This window comes from Rhinoderma darwinii, unplaced genomic scaffold (genome assembly GCF_050947455.1).
Source record: "Rhinoderma darwinii isolate aRhiDar2 unplaced genomic scaffold, aRhiDar2.hap1 Scaffold_549, whole genome shotgun sequence".
NCBI classification, from domain to species: Eukaryota; Metazoa; Chordata; class Amphibia; order Anura; family Rhinodermatidae; genus Rhinoderma; species Rhinoderma darwinii.
The window spans coordinates 216,231-239,054 of record NW_027464099.1 but is presented as its reverse complement, the minus strand read 5'-3'; the positions used below and the strand labels follow the sequence as shown (position 1 = coordinate 239,054).

Genomic DNA, 22,824 nt, shown 5'->3' with positions numbered 1-22,824 from the left:
GAGGAAGCCAGACAGGATTTGCTTCTTTTGCTTGCACCACAATGCAGTGCTGAAAGAGGAGGAATCTACATAAAAACGCCTTCCTGGCAACGCCCAAATGCCCTGCTGCCATGCAGATAAACACTGGCAGCGGCAGCAAGTGCATGCCCACAGCCACCCCTTGTTCCTTCACACCTTGTATCAGCTGTAATCCAGTCCAGTCCAGTGCTGCCTGCTGAGCAGCACTGACCAACACTGCCTGGGCCCAGGCTTTTATCTCTGAGGCCCCAATATGATGTCAGAAAGCTGGCTCTGGAATCCTGAGGGCTCCACTATGACACGTGCAAAGTTCCGTCTGAACTTTATATAAGACGGTGAGGCTCAGTCAGTCACTCAGTGTTGCCTGAGAGGGCAACACTGCAACAGCCGGCCGCCAGGCTGTCTTTTTTTTGCACAGCTAGTTGCCTCCAGGAGGCCACAAGAGGGAGACAAGGGACTGCAAAATGGAAAATAGGCATCCACCAACTTTACAGACAACTTCTCCTTGCTCCTACAACCTCCATCCTTGCACAGTTTGTTATTCTTCTAGGTAACATAGTAACAAATCCAAATTGCTGCTCTCTTTGTAGGCAAGCAAGGCTTTGTTGCAACTGCAATTCTTACTTCTTCTTGAAATGTAGGGACGACAGTACATTCCATCACATCCATCTAGTGTACACAGGTAGGTCCATTGTGGCGGGCAGGCGAGCGGGCGGGCTGCTTTATTGGCTGTTTGCTGTTCCCCTACTCCACTCCACTATTTGACTGTTGTGCTGCATCAATCAATCAATCAATCAATCAATCAATCAATCAATCAATCAATCAATCAGTGGCTGGCTCAGGTGCAGCTCTTTAACTTACCTAAAAGGGAGGGCGGAGAGAAGACAAGGAAGGTGAATGAGGTGTTCCAATGTGAAATGGCGGAAACACAGAAACACAGACGACACACAACAAGAGGTGGCAATCTATTCATTAATTGCATTTAATCAATGAGCTCATTATCACTCATGCATTGTCCAACAGGTGTTGAAATAATGGGATTAAAAGGGGAGATCCCTTCAGAAAGACAGAAACAATAGCAAAGACAAAAAACACTTTTGGAATCTGCTTTTAGTCAACACATAAGGAAAGGGTGCACCGGTCCTGGAAATACTGCAATACCAGGTCAATGCGTGGAGTGGACAGAGCAAGCTCTATTTCCATCTCCCTGTTCTAAAAATCCATTTAATATATGGTCCCCAGATAGGGGACGTATCAGATATTAAACTGATAAGAACAGATACTACACTTGATCTTAGCCAAAAGGCCGAGAAGCGATAACCCGAACGGGCCGCGCGTTGCCCGAGCCTGCCCGATACTGCTGTTCAGCCCTTGCAGCGATTCAGCCTACTTCTAGGCAATTCCATGGGGCCCTGCAGGCTCACACACTCACAGCTACACGGGAGGTGAATAAAGGCCGGAGAGGAAGCCAGACAGGATTTGCTTCTTTTGCTTGCACCACAATGCAGTGCTGAAAGAGGAGGAATCTACATAAAAATGCCTTCCTGGCAACGCCCAAATGCCCTGCTGCCATGCAGATAAACACTGGCAGCGGCAGCAAGTGCATGCCCACAGCCACCCCTTGTTCCTTCACACCTTGTATCAGCTGTAATCCAGTCCAGTCCAGTGCTGCCTGCTGAGCAGCACTGACCAACACTGCCTGGGCCCAGGCTTTTATCTCTGAGGCCCCATTATGATGTCAGAAAGCTGGCTCTGGAATCCTGAGGGCTCCACTATGACACGTGCAAAGTTCCGTCTGAACTTTATATAAGACGGTGAGGCTCAGTCAGTCACTCAGTGTTGCCTGAGAGGGCAACACTGCAACAGCCGGCCGCCAGGCTGTCTTTTTTTTGCACAGCTAGTTGCCTCCAGGAGGCCACAAGAGGGAGACAAGGGACTGCAAAATGGAAAATAGGCATCCACCAACTTTACAGACAACTTCTCCTTGCTCCTACAACCTCCATCCTTGCACAGTTTGTTATTCTTCTAGGTAACATAGTAACAAATCCAAATTGCTGCTCTCTTTGTAGGCAAGCAAGGCTTTGTTGCAACTGCAATTCTTACTTCTTCTTGAAATGTAGGGACGACAGTACATTCCATCACATCCATCTAGTGTACACAGGTAGGTCCATTGTGGCGGGCAGGCGAGCGGGCGGGCTGCTTTATTGGCTGTTTGCTGTTCCCCTACTCCACTCCACTATTTGACTGTTGTGCTGCATCAATCAATCAATCAATCAATCAATCAATCAATCAATCAATCAATCAATCAATCAATCAATCAATCAATCAGTGGCTGGCTCAGGTGCAGCTCTTTAACTTACCTAAAAGGGAGGGCGGAGAGAAGACAAGGAAGGTGAATGAGGTGTTCCAATGTGAAATGCCGGAAACACAGAAACACAGACGACACACAACAAGAGGTGGCAATCTATTAATTAATTGCATTTAATCAATGAGCTCATTATCACTCATGCATTGTCCAACAGGTGTTGAAATAATGGGATTAAAAGGGGAGATCCCTTCAGAAAGACAGAAACAATAGCAAAGACAAAAAACACTTTTGGAATCTGCTTTTAGTCAACACATAAGGAAAGGGTGCACCGGTCCTGGAAATACTGCAATACCAGGTCAATGCGTGGAGTGGACAGAGCAAGCTCTATTTCCATCTCCCTGTTCTAAAAATCCATTTAATATATGGTCCCCAGATAGGGGACGTATCAGATATTAAACTGATAAGAACAGATACTACACTTGATCTTAGCCAAAAGGCCGAGAAGCGATAACCCGAACGGGCCGCGCGTTGCCCGAGCCTGCCCGATACTGCTGTTCAGCCCTTGCAGCGATTCAGCCTACTTCTAGGCAATTCCATGGGGCCCTGCAGGCTCACACACTCACAGCTACACGGGAGGTGAATAAAGGCCGGAGAGGAAGCCAGACAGGATTTGCTTCTTTTGCTTGCACCACAATGCAGTGCTGAAAGAGGAGGAATCTACATAAAAACGCCTTCCTGGCAACGCCCAAATGCCCTGCTGCCATGCAGATAAACACTGGCAGCGGCAGCAAGTGCATGCCCACAGCCACCCCTTGTTCCTTCACACCTTGTATCAGCTGTAATCCAGTCCAGTCCAGTGCTGCCTGCTGAGCAGCACTGACCAACACTGCCTGGGCCCAGGCTTTTATCTCTGAGGCCCCATTATGATGTCAGAAAGCTGGCTCTGGAATCCTGAGGGCTCCACTATGACACGTGCAAAGTTCCGTCTGAACTTTATATAAGACGGTGAGGCTCAGTCAGTCACTCAGTGTTGCCTGAGAGGGCAACACTGCAACAGCCGGCCGCCAGGCTGTCTTTTTTTTGCACAGCTAGTTGCCTCCAGGAGGCCACAAGAGGGAGACAAGGGACTGCAAAATGGAAAATAGGCATCCACCAACTTTACAGACAACTTCTCCTTGCTCCTACAACCTCCATCCTTGCACAGTTTGTTATTCTTCTAGGTAACATAGTAACAAATCCAAATTGCTGCTCTCTTTGTAGGCAAGCAAGGCTTTGTTGCAACTGCAATTCTTACTTCTTCTTGAAATGTAGGGACGACAGTACATTCCATCACATCCATCTAGTGTACACAGGTAGGTCCATTGTGGCGGGCAGGCGAGCGGGCGGGCTGCTTTATTGGCTGTTTGCTGTTCCCCTACTCCACTCCACTATTTGACTGTTGTGCTGCATCAATCAATCAATCAATCAATCAATCAATCAATCAATCAATCAGTGGCTGGCTCAGGTGCAGCTCTTTAACTTACCTAAAAGGGAGGGCGGAGAGAAGACAAGGAAGGTGAATGAGGTGTTCCAATGTGAAATGCCGGAAACACAGAAACACAGACGACACACAACAAGAGGTGGCAATCTATTCATTAATTGCATTTAATCAATGAGCTCATTATCACTCATGCATTGTCCAACAGGTGTTGAAATAATGGGATTAAAAGGGGAGATCCCTTCAGAAAGACAGAAACAATAGCAAAGACAAAAAACACTTTTGGAATCTGCTTTTAGTCAACACATAAGGAAAGGGTGCACCGGTCCTGGAAATACTGCAATACCAGGTCAATGCGTGGAGTGGACAGAGCAAGCTCTATTTCCATCTCCCTGTTCTAAAAATCCATTTAATATATGGTCCCCAGATAGGGGACGTATCAGATATTAAACTGATAAGAACAGATACTACACTTGATCTTAGCCAAAAGGCCGAGAAGCGATAACCCGAACGGGCCGCGCGTTGCCCGAGCCTGCCCGATACTGCTGTTCAGCCCTTGCAGCGATTCAGCCTACTTCTAGGCAATTCCATGGGGCCCTGCAGGCTCACACACTCACAGCTACACGGGAGGTGAATAAAGGCCGGAGAGGAAGCCAGACAGGATTTGCTTCTTTTGCTTGCACCACAATGCAGTGCTGAAAGAGGAGGAATCTACATAAAAACGCCTTCCTGGCAACGCCCAAATGCCCTGCTGCCATGCAGATAAACACTGGCAGCGGCAGCAAGTGCATGCCCACAGCCACCCCTTGTTCCTTCACACCTTGTATCAGCTGTAATCCAGTCCAGTCCAGTGCTGCCTGCTGAGCAGCACTGACCAACACTGCCTGGGCCCAGGCTTTTATCTCTGAGGCCCCATTATGATGTCAGAAAGCTGGCTCTGGAATCCTGAGGGCTCCACTATGACACGTGCAAAGTTCCGTCTGAACTTTATATAAGACGGTGAGGCTCAGTCAGTCACTCAGTGTTGCCTGAGAGGGCAACACTGCAACAGCCGGCCGCCAGGCTGTCTTTTTTTTGCACAGCTAGTTGCCTCCAGGAGGCCACAAGAGGGAGACAAGGGACTGCAAAATGGAAAATAGGCATCCACCAACTTTACAGACAACTTCTCCTTGCTCCTACAACCTCCATCCTTGCACAGTTTGTTATTCTTCTAGGTAACATAGTAACAAATCCAAATTGCTGCTCTCTTTGTAGGCAAGCAAGGCTTTGTTGCAACTGCAATTCTTACTTCTTCTTGAAATGTAGGGACGACAGTACATTCCATCACATCCATCTAGTGTACACAGGTAGGTCCATTGTGGCGGGCAGGCGAGCGGGCGGGCTGCTTTATTGGCTGTTTGCTGTTCCCCTACTCCACTCCACTATTTGACTGTTGTGCTGCTGCATCAATCAATCAATCAATCAATCAATCAATCAATCAATCAATCAATCAGTGGCTGGCTCAGGTGCAGCTCTTTAACTTACCTAAAAGGGAGGGCGGAGAGAAGACAAGGAAGGTGAATGAGGTGTTCCAATGTGAAATGCCGGAAACACAGAAACACAGACGACACACAACAAGAGGTGGCAATCTATTCATTAATTGCATTTAATCAATGAGCTCATTATCACTCATGCATTGTCCAACAGGTGTTGAAATAATGGGATTAAAAGGGGAGATCCCTTCAGAAAGACAGAAACAATAGCAAAGACAAAAAACACTTTTGGAATCTGCTTTTAGTCAACACATAAGGAAAGGGTGCACCGGTCCTGGAAATACTGCAATACCAGGTCAATGCGTGGAGTGGACAGAGCAAGCTCTATTTCCATCTCCCTGTTCTAAAAATCCATTTAATATATGGTCCCCAGATAGGGGACGTATCAGATATTAAACTGATAAGAACAGATACTACACTTGATCTTAGCCAAAAGGCCGAGAAGCGATAACCCGAACGGGCCGCGCGTTGCCCGAGCCTGCCCGATACTGCTGTTCAGCCCTTGCAGCGATTCAGCCTACTTCTAGGCAATTCCATGGGGCCCTGCAGGCTCACACACTCACAGCTACACGGGAGGTGAATAAAGGCCGGAGAGGAAGCCAGACAGGATTTGCTTCTTTTGCTTGCACCACAATGCAGTGCTGAAAGAGGAGGAATCTACATAAAAACGCCTTCCTGGCAACGCCCAAATGCCCTGCTGCCATGCAGATAAACACTGGCAGCGGCAGCAAGTGCATGCCCACAGCCACCCCTTGTTCCTTCACACCTTGTATCAGCTGTAATCCAGTCCAGTCCAGTGCTGCCTGCTGAGCAGCACTGACCAACACTGCCTGGGCCCAGGCTTTTATCTCTGAGGCCCCATTATGATGTCAGAAAGCTGGCTCTGGAATCCTGAGGGCTCCACTATGACACGTGCAAAGTTCCGTCTGAACTTTATATAAGACGGTGAGGCTCAGTCAGTCACTCAGTGTTGCCTGAGAGGGCAACACTGCAGCAGCCGGCCGCCAGGCTGTCTTTTTTTTGCACAGCTAGTTGCCTCCAGGAGGCCACAAGAGGGAGACAAGGGACTGCAAAATGGAAAATAGGCATCCACCAACTTTACAGACAACTTCTCCTTGCTCCTACAACCTCCATCCTTGCACAGTTTGTTATTCTTCTAGGTAACATAGTAACAAATCCAAATTGCTGCTCTCTTTGTAGGCAAGCAAGGCTTTGTTGCAACTGCAATTCTTACTTCTTCTTGAAATGTAGGGACGACCGTACATTCCATCACATCCATCTAGTGTACACAGGTAGGTCCATTGTGGCGGGCAGGCGAGCGGGCGGGCTGCTTTATTGGCTGTTTGCTGTTCCCCTACTCCACTCCACTATTTGACTGTTGTGCTGCATCAATCAATCAATCAATCAATCAATCAATCAATCAATCAATCAGTGGCTGGCTCAGGTGCAGCTCTTTAACTTACCTAAAAGGGAGGGCGGAGAGAAGACAAGGAAGGTGAATGAGGTGTTCCAATGTGAAATGCCGGAAACACAGAAACACAGACGACACACAACAAGAGGTGGCAATCTATTCATTAATTGCATTTAATCAATGAGCTCATTATCACTCATGCATTGTCCAACAGGTGTTGAAATAATGGGATTAAAAGGGGAGATCCCTTCAGAAAGACAGAAACAATAGCAAAGACAAAAAACACTTTTGGAATCTGCTTTTAGTCAACACATAAGGAAAGGGTGCACCGGTCCTGGAAATACTGCAATACCAGGTCAATGCGTGGAGTGGACAGAGCAAGCTCTATTTCCATCTCCCTGTTCTAAAAATCCATTTAATATATGGTCCCCAGATAGGGGACGTATCAGATATTAAACTGATAAGAACAGATACTACACTTGATCTTAGCCAAAAGGCCGAGAAGCGATAACCCGAACGGGCCGCGCGTTGCCCGAGCCTGCCCGATACTGCTGTTCAGCCCTTGCAGCGATTCAGCCTACTTCTAGGCAATTCCATGGGGCCCTGCAGGCTCACACACTCACAGCTACACGGGAGGTGAATAAAGGCCGGAGAGGAAGCCAGACAGGATTTGCTTCTTTTGCTTGCACCACAATGCAGTGCTGAAAGAGGAGGAATCTACATAAAAACGCCTTCCTGGCAACGCCCAAATGCCCTGCTGCCATGCAGATAAACACTGGCAGCGGCAGCAAGTGCATGCCCACAGCCACCCCTTGTTCCTTCACACCTTGTATCAGCTGTAATCCAGTCCAGTCCAGTGCTGCCTGCTGAGCAGCACTGACCAACACTGCCTGGGCCCAGGCTTTTATCTCTGAGGCCCCATTATGATGTCAGAAAGCTGGCTCTGGAATCCTGAGGGCTCCACTATGACACGTGCAAAGTTCCGTCTGAACTTTATATAAGACGGTGAGGCTCAGTCAGTCACTCAGTGTTGCCTGAGAGGGCAACACTGCAACAGCCGGCCGCCAGGCTGTCTTTTTTTTGCACAGCTAGTTGCCTCCAGGAGGCCACAAGAGGGAGACAAGGGACTGCAAAATGGAAAATAGGCATCCACCAACTTTACAGACAACTTCTCCTTGCTCCTACAACCTCCATCCTTGCACAGTTTGTTATTCTTCTAGGTAACATAGTAACAAATCCAAATTGCTGCTCTCTTTGTAGGCAAGCAAGGCTTTGTTGCAACTGCAATTCTTACTTCTTCTTGAAATGTAGGGACGACAGTACATTCCATCACATCCATCTAGTGTACACAGGTAGGTCCATTGTGGCGGGCAGGCGAGCGGGCGGGCTGCTTTATTGGCTGTTTGCTGTTCCCCTACTCCACTCCACTATTTGACTGTTGTGCTGCATCAATCAATCAATCAATCAATCAATCAATCAATCAATCAATCAATCAATCAATCAATCAGTGGCTGGCTCAGGTGCAGCTCTTTAACTTACCTAAAAGGGAGGGCGGAGAGAAGACAAGGAAGGTGAATGAGGTGTTCCAATGTGAAATGCCGGAAACACAGAAACACAGACGACACACAACAAGAGGTGGCAATCTATTCATTAATTGCATTTAATCAATGAGCTCATTATCACTCATGCATTGTCCAACAGGTGTTGAAATAATGGGATTAAAAGGGGAGATCCCTTCAGAAAGACAGAAACAATAGCAAAGACAAAAAACACTTTTGGAATCTGCTTTTAGTCAACACATAAGGAAAGGGTGCACCGGTCCTGGAAATACTGCAATACCAGGTCAATGCGTGGAGTGGACAGAGCAAGCTCTATTTCCATCTCCCTGTTCTAAAAATCCATTTAATATATGGTCCCCAGATAGGGGACGTATCAGATATTAAACTGATAAGAACAGATACTACACTTGATCTTAGCCAAAAGGCCGAGAAGCGATAACCCGAACGGGCCGCGCGTTGCCCGAGCCTGCCCGATACTGCTGTTCAGCCCTTGCAGCGATTCAGCCTACTTCTAGGCAATTCCATGGGGCCCTGCAGGCTCACACACTCACAGCTACACGGGAGGTGAATAAAGGCCGGAGAGGAAGCCAGACAGGATTTGCTTCTTTTGCTTGCACCACAATGCAGTGCTGAAAGAGGAGGAATCTACATAAAAACGCCTTCCTGGCAACGCCCAAATGCCCTGCTGCCATGCAGATAAACACTGGCAGCGGCAGCAAGTGCATGCCCACAGCCACCCCTTGTTCCTTCACACCTTGTATCAGCTGTAATCCAGTCCAGTCCAGTGCTGCCTGCTGAGCAGCACTGACCAACACTGCCTGGGCCCAGGCTTTTATCTCTGAGGCCCCATTATGATGTCAGAAAGCTGGCTCTGGAATCCTGAGGGCTCCACTATGACACGTGCAAAGTTCCGTCTGAACTTTATATAAGACGGTGAGGCTCAGTCAGTCACTCAGTGTTGCCTGAGAGGGCAACACTGCAACAGCCGGCCGCCAGGCTGTCTTTTTTTTGCACAGCTAGTTGCCTCCAGGAGGCCACAAGAGGGAGACAAGGGACTGCAAAATGGAAAATAGGCATCCACCAACTTTACAGACAACTTCTCCTTGCTCCTACAACCTCCATCCTTGCACAGTTTGTTATTCTTCTAGGTAACATAGTAACAAATCCAAATTGCTGCTCTCTTTGTAGGCAAGCAAGGCTTTGTTGCAACTGCAATTCTTACTTCTTCTTGAAATGTAGGGACGACAGTACATTCCATCACATCCATCTAGTGTACACAGGTAGGTCCATTGTGGCGGGCAGGCGAGCGGGCGGGCTGCTTTATTGGCTGTTTGCTGTTCCCCTACTCCACTCCACTATTTGACTGTTGTGCTGCATCAATCAATCAATCAATCAATCAATCAATCAATCAATCAGTGGCTGGCTCAGGTGCAGCTCTTTAACTTACCTAAAAGGGAGGGCGGAGAGAAGACAAGGAAGGTGAATGAGGTGTTCCAATGTGAAATGCCGGAAACACAGAAACACAGACGACACACAACAAGAGGTGGCAATCTATTCATTAATTGCATTTAATCAATGAGCTCATTATCACTCATGCATTGTCCAACAGGTGTTGAAATAATGGGATTAAAAGGGGAGATCCCTTCAGAAAGACAGAAACAATAGCAAAGACAAAAAACACTTTTGGAATCTGCTTTTAGTCAACACATAAGGAAAGGGTGCACCGGTCCTGGAAATACTGCAATACCAGGTCAATGCGTGGAGTGGACAGAGCAAGCTCTATTTCCATCTCCCTGTTCTAAAAATCCATTTAATATATGGTCCCCAGATAGGGGACGTATCAGATATTAAACTGATAAGAACAGATACTACACTTGATCTTAGCCAAAAGGCCGAGAAGCGATAACCCGAACGGGCCGCGCGTTGCCCGAGCCTGCCCGATACTGCTGTTCAGCCCTTGCAGCGATTCAGCCTACTTCTAGGCAATTCCATGGGGCCCTGCAGGCTCACACACTCACAGCTACACGGGAGGTGAATAAAGGCCGGAGAGGAAGCCAGACAGGATTTGCTTCTTTTGCTTGCACCACAATGCAGTGCTGAAAGAGGAGGAATCGACATAAAAACGCCTTCCTGGCAACGCCCAAATGCCCTGCTGCCATGCAGATAAACACTGGCAGCGGCAGCAAGTGCATGCCCACAGCCACCCCTTGTTCCTTCACACCTTGTATCAGCTGTAATCCAGTCCAGTCCAGTGCTGCCTGCTGAGCAGCACTGACCAACACTGCCTGGGCCCAGGCTTTTATCTCTGAGGCCCCATTATGATGTCAGAAAGCTGGCTCTGGAATCCTGAGGGCTCCACTATGACACGTGCAAAGTTCCGTCTGAACTTTATATAAGACGGTGAGGCTCAGTCAGTCACTCAGTGTTGCCTGAGAGGGCAACACTGCAACAGCCGGCCGCCAGGCTGTCTTTTTTTTGCACAGCTAGTTGCCTCCAGGAGGCCACAAGAGGGAGACAAGGGACTGCAAAATGGAAAATAGGCATCCACCAACTTTACAGACAACTTCTCCTTGCTCCTACAACCTCCATCCTTGCACAGTTTGTTATTCTTCTAGGTAACATAGTAACAAATCCAAATTGCTGCTCTCTTTGTAGGCAAGCAAGGCTTTGTTGCAACTGCAATTCTTACTTCTTCTTGAAATGTAGGGACGACAGTACATTCCATCACATCCATCTAGTGTACACAGGTAGGTCCATTGTGGCGGGCAGGCGAGCGGGCGGGCTGCTTTATTGGCTGTTTGCTGTTCCCCTACTCCACTCCACTATTTGACTGTTGTGCTGCATCAATCAATCAATCAATCAATCAATCAATCAATCAATCAATCAATCAGTGGCTGGCTCAGGTGCAGCTCTTTAACTTACCTAAAAGGGAGGGCGGAGAGAAGACAAGGAAGGTGAATGAGGTGTTCCAATGTGAAATGCCGGAAACACAGAAACACAGACGACACACAACAAGAGGTGGCAATCTATTCATTAATTGCATTTAATCAATGAGCTCATTATCACTCATGCATTGTCCAACAGGTGTTGAAATAATGGGATTAAAAGGGGAGATCCCTTCAGAAAGACAGAAACAATAGCAAAGACAAAAAACACTTTTGGAATCTGCTTTTAGTCAACACATAAGGAAAGGGTGCACCGGTCCTGGAAATACTGCAATACCAGGTCAATGCGTGGAGTGGACAGAGCAAGCTCTATTTCCATCTCCCTGTTCTAAAAATCCATTTAATATATGGTCCCCAGATAGGGGACGTATCAGATATTAAACTGATAAGAACAGATACTACACTTGATCTTAGCCAAAAGGCCGAGAAGCGATAACCCGAACGGGCCGCGCGTTGCCCGAGCCTGCCCGATACTGCTGTTCAGCCCTTGCAGCGATTCAGCCTACTTCTAGGCAATTCCATGGGGCCCTGCAGGCTCACACACTCACAGCTACACGGGAGGTGAATAAAGGCCGGAGAGGAAGCCAGACAGGATTTGCTTCTTTTGCTTGCACCACAATGCAGTGCTGAAAGAGGAGGAATCTACATAAAAACGCCTTCCTGGCAACGCCCAAATGCCCTGCTGCCATGCAGATAAACACTGGCAGCGGCAGCAAGTGCATGCCCACAGCCACCCCTTGTTCCTTCACACCTTGTATCAGCTGTAATCCAGTCCAGTCCAGTGCTGCCTGCTGAGCAGCACTGACCAACACTGCCTGGGCCCAGGCTTTTATCTCTGAGGCCCCATTATGATGTCAGAAAGCTGGCTCTGGAATCCTGAGGGCTCCACTATGACACGTGCAAAGTTCCGTCTGAACTTTATATAAGACGGTGAGGCTCAGTCAGTCACTCAGTGTTGCCTGAGAGGGCAACACTGCAACAGCCGGCCGCCAGGCTGTCTTTTTTTTGCACAGCTAGTTGCCTCCAGGAGGCCACAAGAGGGAGACAAGGGACTGCAAAATGGAAAATAGGCATCCACCAACTTTACAGACAACTTCTCCTTGCTCCTACAACCTCCATCCTTGCACAGTTTGTTATTCTTCTAGGTAACATAGTAACAAATCCAAATTGCTGCTCTCTTTGTAGGCAAGCAAGGCTTTGTTGCAACTGCAATTCTTACTTCTTCTTGAAATGTAGGGACGACAGTACATTCCATCACATCCATCTAGTGTACACAGGTAGGTCCATTGTGGCGGGCAGGCGAGCGGGCGGGCTGCTTTATTGGCTGTTTGCTGTTCCCCTACTCCACTCCACTATTTGACTGTTGTGCTGCATCAATCAATCAATCAATCAATCAATCAATCAATCAATCAATCAATCAATCAATCAATCAATCAATCAATCAGTGGCTGGCTCAGGTGCAGCTCTTTAACTTACCTAAAAGGGAGGGCGGAGAGAAGACAAGGAAGGTGAATGAGGTGTTCCAATGTGAAATGCCGGAAACACAGAAACACAGACGACACACAACAAGAGGTGGCAATCTATTCATTAATTGCATTTAATCAATGAGCTCATTATCACTCATGCATTGTCCAACAGGTGTTGAAATAATGGGATTAAAAGGGGAGATCCCTTCAGAAAGACAGAAAGAATAGCAAAGACAAAAAACACTTTTGGAATCTGCTTTTAGTCAACACATAAGGAAAGGGTGCACCGGTCCTGGAAATACTGCAATACCAGGTCAATGCGTGGAGTGGACAGAGCAAGCTCTATTTCCATCTCCCTGTTCTAAAAATCCATTTAATATATGGTCCCCAGATAGGGGACGTATCAGATATTAAACTGATAAGAACAGATACTACACTTGATCTTAGCCAAAAGGCCGAGAAGCGATAACCCGAACGGGCCGCGCATTGCCCGAGCCTGCCCGATACTGCTGTTCAGCCCTTGCAGCGATTCAGCCTACTTCTAGGCAATTCCATGGGGCCCTGCAGGCTCACACACTCACAGCTACACGGGAGGTGAATAAAGGCCGGAGAGGAAGCCAGACAGGATTTGCTTCTTTTGCTTGCACCACAATGCAGTGCTGAAAGAGGAGGAATCTACATAAAAACGCCTTCCTGGCAACGCCCAAATGCCCTGCTGCCATGCAGATAAACACTGGCAGCGGCAGCAAGTGCATGCCCACAGCCACCCCTTGTTCCTTCACACCTTGTATCAGCTGTAATCCAGTCCAGTCCAGTGCTGCCTGCTGAGCAGCACTGACCAACACTGCCTGGGCCCAGGCTTTTATCTCTGAGGCCCCATTATGATGTCAGAAAGCTGGCTCTGGAATCCTGAGGGCTCCACTATGACACGTGCAAAGTTCCGTCTGAACTTTATATAAGACGGTGAGGCTCAGTCAGTCACTCAGTGTTGCCTGAGAGGGCAACACTGCAACAGCCGGCCGCCAGGCTGTCTTTTTTTTGCACAGCTAGTTGCCTCCAGGAGGCCACAAGAGGGAGACAAGGGACTGCAAAATGGAAAATAGGCATCCACCAACTTTACAGACAACTTCTCCTTGCTCCTACAACCTCCATCCTTGCACAGTTTGTTATTCTTCTAGGTAACATAGTAACAAATCCAAATTGCTGCTCTCTTTGTAGGCAAGCAAGGCTTTGTTGCAACTGCAATTCTTACTTCTTCTTGAAATGTAGGGACGACAGTACATTCCATCACATCCATCTAGTGTACACAGGTAGGTCCATTGTGGCGGGCAGGCGAGCGGGCGGGCTGCTTTATTGGCTGTTTGCTGTTCCCCTACTCCACTCCACTATTTGACTGTTGTGCTGCATCAATCAATCAATCAATCAATCAATCAATCAATCAATCAATCAGTGGCTGGCTCAGGTGCAGCTCTTTAACTTACCTAAAAGGGAGGGCGGAGAGAAGACAAGGAAGGTGAATGAGGTGTTCCAATGTGAAATGCCGGAAACACAGAAACACAGACGACACACAACAAGAGGTGGCAATCTATTCATTAATTGCATTTAATCAATGAGCTCATTATCACTCATGCATTGTCCAACAGGTGTTGAAATAATGGGATTAAAAGGGGAGATCCCTTCAGAAAGACAGAAACAATAGCAAAGACAAAAAACACTTTTGGAATCTGCTTTTAGTCAACACATAAGGAAAGGGTGCACCGGTCCTGGAAATACTGCAATACCAGGTCAATGCGTGGAGTGGACAGAGCAAGCTCTATTTCCATCTCCCTGTTCTAAAAATCCATTTAATATATGGTCCCCAGATAGGGGACGTATCAGATATTAAACTGATAAGAACAGATACTACACTTGATCTTAGCCAAAAGGCCGAGAAGCGATAACCCGAACGGGCCGCGCGTTGCCCGAGCCTGCCCGATACTGCTGTTCAGCCCTTGCAGCGATTCAGCCTACTTCTAGGCAATTCCATGGGGCCCTGCAGGCTCACACACTCACAGCTACACGGGAGGTGAATAAAGGCCGGAGAGGAAGCCAGACAGGATTTGCTTCTTTTGCTTGCACCACAATGCAGTGCTGAAAGAGGAGGAATCTACATAAAAACGCCTTCCTGGCAACGCCCAAATGCCCTGCTGCCATGCAGATAAACACTGGCAGCGGCAGCAAGTGCATGCCCACAGCCACCCCTTGTTCCTTCACACCTTGTATCAGCTGTAATCCAGTCCAGTCCAGTGCTGCCTGCTGAGCAGCACTGACCAACACTGCCTGGGCCCAGGCTTTTATCTCTGAGGCCCCATTATGATGTCAGAAAGCTGGCTCTGGAATCCTGAGGGCTCCACTATGACACGTGCAAAGTTCCGTCTGAACTTTATATAAGACGGTGAGGCTCAGTCAGTCACTCAGTGTTGCCTGAGAGGGCAACACTGCAACAGCCGGCCGCCAGGCTGTCTTTTTTTTGCACAGCTAGTTGCCTCCAGGAGGCCACAAGAGGGAGACAAGGGACTGCAAAATGGAAAATAGGCATCCACCAACTTTACAGACAACTTCTCCTTGCTCCTACAACCTCCATCCTTGCACAGTTTGTTATTCTTCTAGGTAACATAGTAACAAATCCAAATTGCTGCTCTCTTTGTAGGCAAGCAAGGCTTTGTTGCAACTGCAATTCTTACTTCTTCTTGAAATGTAGGGACGACAGTACATTCCATCACATCCATCTAGTGTACACAGGTAGGTCCATTGTGGCGGGCAGGCGAGCGGGCGGGCTGCTTTATTGGCTGTTTGCTGTTCCCCTACTCCACTCCACTATTTGACTGTTGTGCTGCATCAATCAATCAATCAATCAATCAATCAATCAATCAATCAATCAATCAATCAGTGGCTGGCTCAGGTGCAGCTCTTTAACTTACCTAAAAGGGAGGGCGGAGAGAAGACAAGGAAGGTGAATGAGGTGTTCCAATGTGAAATGCCGGAAACACAGAAACACAGACGACACACAACAAGAGGTGGCAATCTATTCATTAATTGCATTTAATCAATGAGCTCATTATCACTCATGCATTGTCCAACAGGTGTTGAAATAATGGGATTAAAAGGGGAGATCCCTTCAGAAAGACAGAAACAATAGCAAAGACAAAAAACACTTTTGGAATCTGCTTTTAGTCAACACATAAGGAAAGGGTGCACCGGTCCTGGAAATACTGCAATACCAGGTCAATGCGTGGAGTGGACAGAGCAAGCTCTATTTCCATCTCCCTGTTCTAAAAATCCATTTAATATATGGTCCCCAGATAGGGGACGTATCAGATATTAAACTGATAAGAACAGATACTACACTTGATCTTAGCCAAAAGGCCGAGAAGCGATAACCCGAACGGGCCGCGCGTTGCCCGAGCCTGCCCGATACTGCTGTTCAGCCCTTGCAGCGATTCAGCCTACTTCTAGGCAATTCCATGGGGCCCTGCAGGCTCACACACTCACAGCTACACGGGAGGTGAATAAAGGCCGGAGAGGAAGCCAGACAGGATTTGCTTCTTTTGCTTGCACCACAATGCAGTGCTGAAAGAGGAGGAATCTACATAAAAACGCCTTCCTGGCAACGCCCAAATGCCCTGCTGCCATGCAGATAAACACTGGCAGCGGCAGCAAGTGCATGCCCACAGCCACCCCTTGTTCCTTCACACCTTGTATCAGCTGTAATCCAGTCCAGTCCAGTGCTGCCTGCTGAGCAGCACTGACCAACACTGCCTGGGCCCAGGCTTTTATCTCTGAGGCCCCATTATGATGTCAGAAAGCTGGCTCTGGAATCCTGAGGGCTCCACTATGACACGTGCAAAGTTCCGTCTGAACTTTATATAAGACGGTGAGGCTCAGTCAGTCACTCAGTGTTGCCTGAGAGGGCAACACTGCAACAGCCGGCCGCCAGGCTGTCTTTTTTTTGCACAGCTAGTTGCCTCCAGGAGGCCACAAGAGGGAGACAAGGGACTGCAAAATGGAAAATAGGCATCCACCAACTTTACAGACAACTTCTCCTTGCTCCTACAACCTCCATCCTTGCACAGTTTGTTATTCTTCTAGGTAACATAGTAACAAATCCAAATTGCTGCTCTCTTTGTAGGCAAGCAAGGCTTTGTTGCAACTGCAATTCTTACTTCTTCTTGAAATGTAGGGACGACAGTACATTCCATCACATCCATCTAGTGTACACAGGTAGGTCCATTGTGGCGGGCAGGCGAGCGGGCGGGCTGCTTTATTGGCTGTTTGCTGTTCCCCTACTCCACTCCACTATTTGACTGTTGTGCTGCATCAATCAATCAATCAATCAATCAATCAATCAATCAATCAATCAGTGGCTGGCTCAGGTGCAGCTCTTTAACTTACCTAAAAGGGAGGGCGGAGAGAAGACAAGGAAGGTGAATGAGGTGTTCCAATGTGAAATGCCGGAAACACAGAAACACAGACGACACACAACAAGAGGTGGCAATCTATTCATTAATTGCATTTAATCAATGAGCTCATTATCACTCATGCATTGTCCAACAGGTGTTGAAATAATGGGATTAAAAGGGGAGATCCCTTCAGAAAGACAGAAACAATAGCAAAGACAAAAAACACTTTTGGAATCTGCTTTTAGTCAACACATAAGGAAAGGGTGCACCGGTCCTGGAAATACTGCAATACCAGGTCAATGCGTGGAGTGGACAGAGCAAGCTCTATTTCCATCTCCCTGTTCTAAAAATCCATTTAATATATGGTCCCCAGATAGGGGACGTATCAGATATTAAACTGATAAGAACAGATTTTTTAAGTTGACTACCCCAACTTTGGGGGTAACCGTTTATTTAAAATTTTTCAGGTTTTACAATAAATTAACATTTTTCAACATTTTTACAGGGATTCACATTTTACAACAATGGTTAAAAAATAAATACAAATTGTCAGATTAAAATCATACAATTTATAAAAGGGCACTTGGTGGCATCATATTATAGAATTCCATTCGCTAAAAAACCATTTTCTACTTAAAACAGGAGAGAATTTTTTGTCTAAAAGATAATATTTGTGCATTTCATAAAAACAAATTCCTAAAATATCATTCACAGATAAAATTTCATGTTTGAATAAAAGAATATTCCTGGCCGCCCACAGAGCTGCTTTAACGCAGTTAGTAATCTTCCATGCCATAATTTTCTGAGTCCTTGTTGGGCACTCCAGACATCCGTAAAATACGCCTTCACTTGTAATTCTTTTTATTCCGGTTATCTTCTTCATCAAGGGGAGGATTTTTGTCCATATTAGTTGTGAAAAATAACATTGCCAAAAGAGATGTAAGACTGTCTCGTCATCGCGGCATCCTCCCCTTGGACACGCAGCCGAGTTGGTCAGTCCCCTTCGATGCTGGAATGCCCGGCATGGAAGACACTCGTGGGCGCAGCTCCAGGCCAGATCCTTCTGTGAATTAAAAATGAATTTAGCATTAACCATGCTCCAGATAATTTTGCATTTGTTTTCATTAAAATTGCTAATGGGGGCTATTAAAACATTTTCTTTTATTTCCTTTAAAACATATTTACTATTTTTTACATCTTCTATTCTTTTGTCTTTTAGGTTAAAAAGGTTCACTATTTTTTCTAAAATCTTATACTGGTCTGGCAGGTTAAAAGCATATGGCGAGCTTAAAACCGTAGAGAACCATCCGTACCTCCTCATAAAATAGCCAGTGTTAAAACGGATAAAATAAGACCAGTAGTGTTCCTTAAAAACAGTATTAAGACACAGTGTAAAAAAATGGATTAAAAGAAATGCTTTTATATTTGGAAAATCTTTACCACCCATTAGCTTTGGTAACATCACTTTTTCTCTCCTGAGCTTCTCCATCCTAGAATTCCATAAAAATGTAAAACATGCCTTGGTAATCTTTTTTAATAAAATATCAGGGGGAGGGAAAACCATACTTAGATATAATAAAATTGGTAAAATCACCATTTTTGTGATTAAAATTTTTCCCTCCATTGTCAGTTTTCTAAGATTCCATAAACAAATTTTCTTATTAACTTTTTGTGCCACCAAGTCCCAACTGATAAAACCATTGTTTGACTCATTGAAGGAGACCCCTAAAATCTGTACAGACTCCGACACAGGGACTGGAATGTCCTGTAAAATCATATTGCCAATATTTAAAATATTACTTTTATTAAAATTGACTTTAAAACCGGAGGAGCAGCAAAATTGGTATATCTGTTGTAATGCTTTTTGCAGTGACGGGGCGTCCCTGCACAGGACCGCGACATCATCCATGTACCCCACCACTTTTGCCTCTAGTCCCCCCCCGCCCGGCAGGGGGACTCCACATATCTGCCTGTCATTCCTCAATCTGCAGAGTAGAGGCTCGATCGCACATATAAAAAGTAGTGGGGACAAGGGACACCCCTGCTTCACTCCGGAGTTTAAAAGGACATCCTGTGTCTTAAAACCCTTTACTAAAATCTTGCTCGTACAATTTTCATAAAAGGCCTTCAGAGACTGTAAAAAACCTTCTGGTATACCCATCTTTTCTAAAACCTTAAAAAGATAAAAATGTGATACTCTATCAAAGGCTTTCTCGAAATCTATGGATAAAACCGCCAATCTGCCTTTTCTCTCCTTCGTATCACCAATAGCATCTTTTAAAAGGTTTAAATTGTCCCATATGCTCCTCCCAGGTATCCCACAGACTTGGTTGGAGTGGACGATTTTCTCTATAACAGCCTTTAGTCTATTCGCGCAAATCTTGGCCATTATTTTATAGTCTGCGTTTAGTAAGGTGATAGGCCTCCAGTTTTTAATATCTGTTTTGTCCCCCTTTTTATAAAGCAGGGACACCTCACCTTTCTTCCAGGACCCCGGGAGGGCTTTTGTTCTAAAAACTTGAGTAAAAAGGGAATAGAGATCCTCTTTTAAAACTCCATAAAATGTGACATAAAACTCTATGGGTATACCATCAGGGCCAGGGACTTTACCTGTTTTAAAACTCTTGATGGTATCTAAAATCTCCTGTTCCGTAATATCCTGTAATAAAAAATCTTTGGAGACAGGATTTAAAACAGCGTCAACCTCCTTCAATGAGTCGTTCATCAAATCAACATTAACAAGCTTTATATTAAAAAGATCCGCATAAAATCTGTGTACCTTTTTTAAAATATTGTCAGTGTTTGTATCTCCATCAACATTGTCTAACAGGGTATGCTTATCGTTAATTTTCTTAAAAAAGTACCTGGAGCAGGTCTCATTTTCCTCGAGGTGTTTCATTTTTGAGCGAAAGACAATTTCCTTACCTCTCTGCTCCAGGCACTGGGAGATCTCCTTCCTAATCTCCATAATCTCCTCCTCCACCTGCATACCCTGTTCTCTGAACTTGTATTGGGTCTGCAGCCGGGTATTCAAATTAGCAAAAAAATCCTGTTTTTCTTTTGCTTTTCTCCTTCCGATTTTTATGAAAAAATCTCTTATTTTTATTTTTATTTTCTCCCACCATGAGACTATGGACATATTTGGATGTCTTACCCATCTGCAGCCCTTATAAAAGGTAATAAAATCAGATAAAATTTGCGGGTCATCTAAAAGGGAAACGTTCATTTTCCAGGCTTTTTTGACAGTATTTTTCCCAATATCATTTTTAACTTTAAAATACAATAATTTATGATCAGATAAAACATTGGGATTAAGATCACATTTAAAAGGCAGTACTTGATAAGAGCAGAATATAAAATCGATCCTGGAGCTACAGTTCACATTGCTCCAGGTGACGCCGGCCTCTGCAGATAAATTGCTGTTACATTTCTTAAAAACATCAGTAAGTTTAAAATCAGTAACTATATCTTTTAATAATGAGGAGGTTTTGTCATAATTCCTGCTTACTGAGTTAGAGAACCGGCGTTCCCCCTTTAAAATACAATTAAAATCACCCGCTAAAACAAGTGGCTCTGAATCGTTTAAAAAAAGGGGTAAAATCTCTAGCATTCTAGCTCTTTCATTCTTGTCCGAGGACCCATAAAAATTTAAAAACTGCCATCTAATACCGTCTATAAAAGCTTTGACCAATAAAATTCTACCTGGTAAAATTTCATTAAAACTGTCAATTAAAACGTTCCCTTTAAATAAAATGGCGACACCTGCGGCTCTGGAATCGTTAGACCCGGACCACACTGAAGGTCCGAGTCTCCAGTCTTCCTTATATTTGTTGTAGTTCGTGCGATGTGGGATACAGCATTCCTGTAGGAAAAAAACGGTGGCGGAAAAAATAGAAAGATAATCAAACAGGGCAGCTCTTCTCGTCTTGGAATGCACGCTCCTAACATTTAAGGAAATGCCACCTAACTCTGCCATGAGGAAAAGGGAAAAGAGACAGTCTTATGTAATCTTACCCGAGGTGGCCTCAGCAGTCCTCGGCGTTACCAGAGACCTCACTCGAACTCTCATCGCCCTCCGACTTCAAACCGACTGTATAACTTGAGGAGATTGGAGAGGAACTCATGTCAGACAGCTGACCCCCCGCCATACCTGAGGCACTGATCGAAAATGGGTCCCATATGGACTCCACGGGCAAGGTTTCTGGAGCATCTCGTATGGCAGCCTCCTCCCCTACGATAGGGGCAGGAAACGCACTCGCGGCCGTTTCAGGGACTTCTGTCACCTCAGAGGTGGCTATGCTTGTCTCCCCCAACTGGCGAGAAGGGGGGAGACCTTCAGCTGGTGCTTCCGGGGGTGCGTCAACTGGTTTCCCTGCTTTCGCTCTAGCAGGTACTCCCATCGGCACCCCCGCTGCCACCTCCGAGTACGCCCTACGCCTCTTAGACCTTGCTGCCGCTCCGCCCGGGTCCTCTGCCTCAGGTACAGGCTGACCCAGCACCTCCTGCGGCCCAGGCGGATCAGCTTCATCCGAACTACCCATCTCCTCCGTTTCCTGAGGGGGCTTTTTCGTCCGCTGATCACTGGCTCTTCTCTTAAACCGCCTTTGCTCCTTTGGGTCACCTGTTTGGGGGGGTCTGCTGGAGGTGTCCATGTCATCAGCCTCTTCACCTCTTGGTTCCTCTCCTTGTGCGGGGGCGATCTGGCCTGCTGGCTGCTCTGGACGCCTCGGCCGGACCTCGGGTTGTTCCGATCTGTGGGGACAAGTAGCATATAGATGACCAACTCGGCTGCAAAAACGACACCTTTTCCCCAGAGGGCAAGTTTTGGCCTCGTGCTCAGAGCTGCCACAGTTCCTACAGGTGCTTTCGCAGAACTCTTTGGTGTGACCGTACTTTTGACATTTTCTACAGAATGGAGGCATTCCTGTGTAAAAAAGATCTCCTGCCATATCACCTAATTTAAAGCGTGCTGGCGGCAACATTATCCCCCCTGCTGTATTGGCATCTCTATAACAAGTTACTAAAAATCTCCACTTTGACGTCCAAACTCCAACTTCGTTCATTATTTTGCCAATACATTTTACACTTTTGAAATAGGGGGATAAAAAGGACATCACATCTTTTAAATCAGCAAACGGGCAGTACATTTTTATCACAATCATCTTAGTGATGTCCAACACATGTTCGTAAAATTCAATACCGTCCAGTCTCGGATCGTTTTTTACCATGTATGCCGCCAGCAGATCTTGGAACACTCCATTCTGTACAAAAGTTATGTCGTATGTTCTTCTCCTAGGATAGTCTTGTACCGCCAATATCTCCCGCTTCTGAATGTTGAAAATGCCAACAAGCACGGTCTCCACCAAGAACTTCAGGCCGCAGGTCGTCGCCTTCTCTTCTGATACAATAACACGGATTGTATTCTTTATCCGGGCATACGCCGGTATCTCACCAGGACTTTCGTCCATGGTGAGGGGTTTTCAGGGAAAGTTACGCCACCCGTTGGTGACGTAACGTCTACGCAGCTTTCCCCTTTTCGGCCGAAGCCTACACGGGGGATATGTGGATCGCAACTCGTTGCTCAGGACTAAGCCTCTCTCCCAAATAGCAGCACGGGGGTGAAGTCCAGGCGAACCTGGACGATCCCCCGAGGCCGAGAGAGAGGGTAC

General features: G+C 46.4%; 12 non-coding genes across 12 annotated transcripts; all 12 read right to left on the bottom strand.

The window, feature by feature from the left end:
* Positions 1–1,145: 1,145 nt before the first annotated feature.
* Positions 1,146–1,336, bottom strand: LOC142723405 (U2 spliceosomal RNA). The gene has a single exon (XR_012875607.1). It is a non-coding gene; the product is annotated as a U2 spliceosomal RNA (small nuclear RNA).
* A 1,308-nt stretch (positions 1,337–2,644) lies between these two features.
* On the bottom strand, positions 2,645–2,835 carry LOC142723404 (U2 spliceosomal RNA). The gene has a single exon (XR_012875606.1). It is a non-coding gene; the product is annotated as a U2 spliceosomal RNA (small nuclear RNA).
* Positions 2,836–4,115: 1,280 nt separating this feature from the next.
* On the bottom strand, positions 4,116–4,306 carry LOC142723403 (U2 spliceosomal RNA). Its single transcript, XR_012875605.1, has one exon. It is a non-coding gene; the product is annotated as a U2 spliceosomal RNA (small nuclear RNA).
* A 1,287-nt stretch (positions 4,307–5,593) lies between these two features.
* LOC142723402 (U2 spliceosomal RNA) lies at positions 5,594–5,784 on the bottom strand. Its single transcript, XR_012875604.1, has one exon. It is a non-coding gene; the product is annotated as a U2 spliceosomal RNA (small nuclear RNA).
* A 1,280-nt stretch (positions 5,785–7,064) lies between these two features.
* LOC142723401 (U2 spliceosomal RNA) lies at positions 7,065–7,255 on the bottom strand. Its single transcript, XR_012875603.1, has one exon. It is a non-coding gene; the product is annotated as a U2 spliceosomal RNA (small nuclear RNA).
* Positions 7,256–8,551: 1,296 nt separating this feature from the next.
* Positions 8,552–8,742, bottom strand: LOC142723400 (U2 spliceosomal RNA). The gene has a single exon (XR_012875602.1). It is a non-coding gene; the product is annotated as a U2 spliceosomal RNA (small nuclear RNA).
* A 1,276-nt stretch (positions 8,743–10,018) lies between these two features.
* LOC142723398 (U2 spliceosomal RNA) lies at positions 10,019–10,209 on the bottom strand. Its single transcript, XR_012875600.1, has one exon. It is a non-coding gene; the product is annotated as a U2 spliceosomal RNA (small nuclear RNA).
* Positions 10,210–11,493: 1,284 nt separating this feature from the next.
* LOC142723397 (U2 spliceosomal RNA) lies at positions 11,494–11,684 on the bottom strand. The gene has a single exon (XR_012875599.1). It is a non-coding gene; the product is annotated as a U2 spliceosomal RNA (small nuclear RNA).
* Positions 11,685–12,992: 1,308 nt separating this feature from the next.
* On the bottom strand, positions 12,993–13,183 carry LOC142723395 (U2 spliceosomal RNA). The gene has a single exon (XR_012875598.1). It is a non-coding gene; the product is annotated as a U2 spliceosomal RNA (small nuclear RNA).
* Positions 13,184–14,463: 1,280 nt separating this feature from the next.
* On the bottom strand, positions 14,464–14,654 carry LOC142723394 (U2 spliceosomal RNA). Its single transcript, XR_012875597.1, has one exon. It is a non-coding gene; the product is annotated as a U2 spliceosomal RNA (small nuclear RNA).
* Positions 14,655–15,942: 1,288 nt separating this feature from the next.
* On the bottom strand, positions 15,943–16,133 carry LOC142723393 (U2 spliceosomal RNA). The gene has a single exon (XR_012875596.1). It is a non-coding gene; the product is annotated as a U2 spliceosomal RNA (small nuclear RNA).
* A 1,280-nt stretch (positions 16,134–17,413) lies between these two features.
* Positions 17,414–17,600, bottom strand: LOC142723437 (U2 spliceosomal RNA). The gene has a single exon (XR_012875635.1). It is a non-coding gene; the product is annotated as a U2 spliceosomal RNA (small nuclear RNA).
* Positions 17,601–22,824: the final 5,224 nt, after the last annotated feature.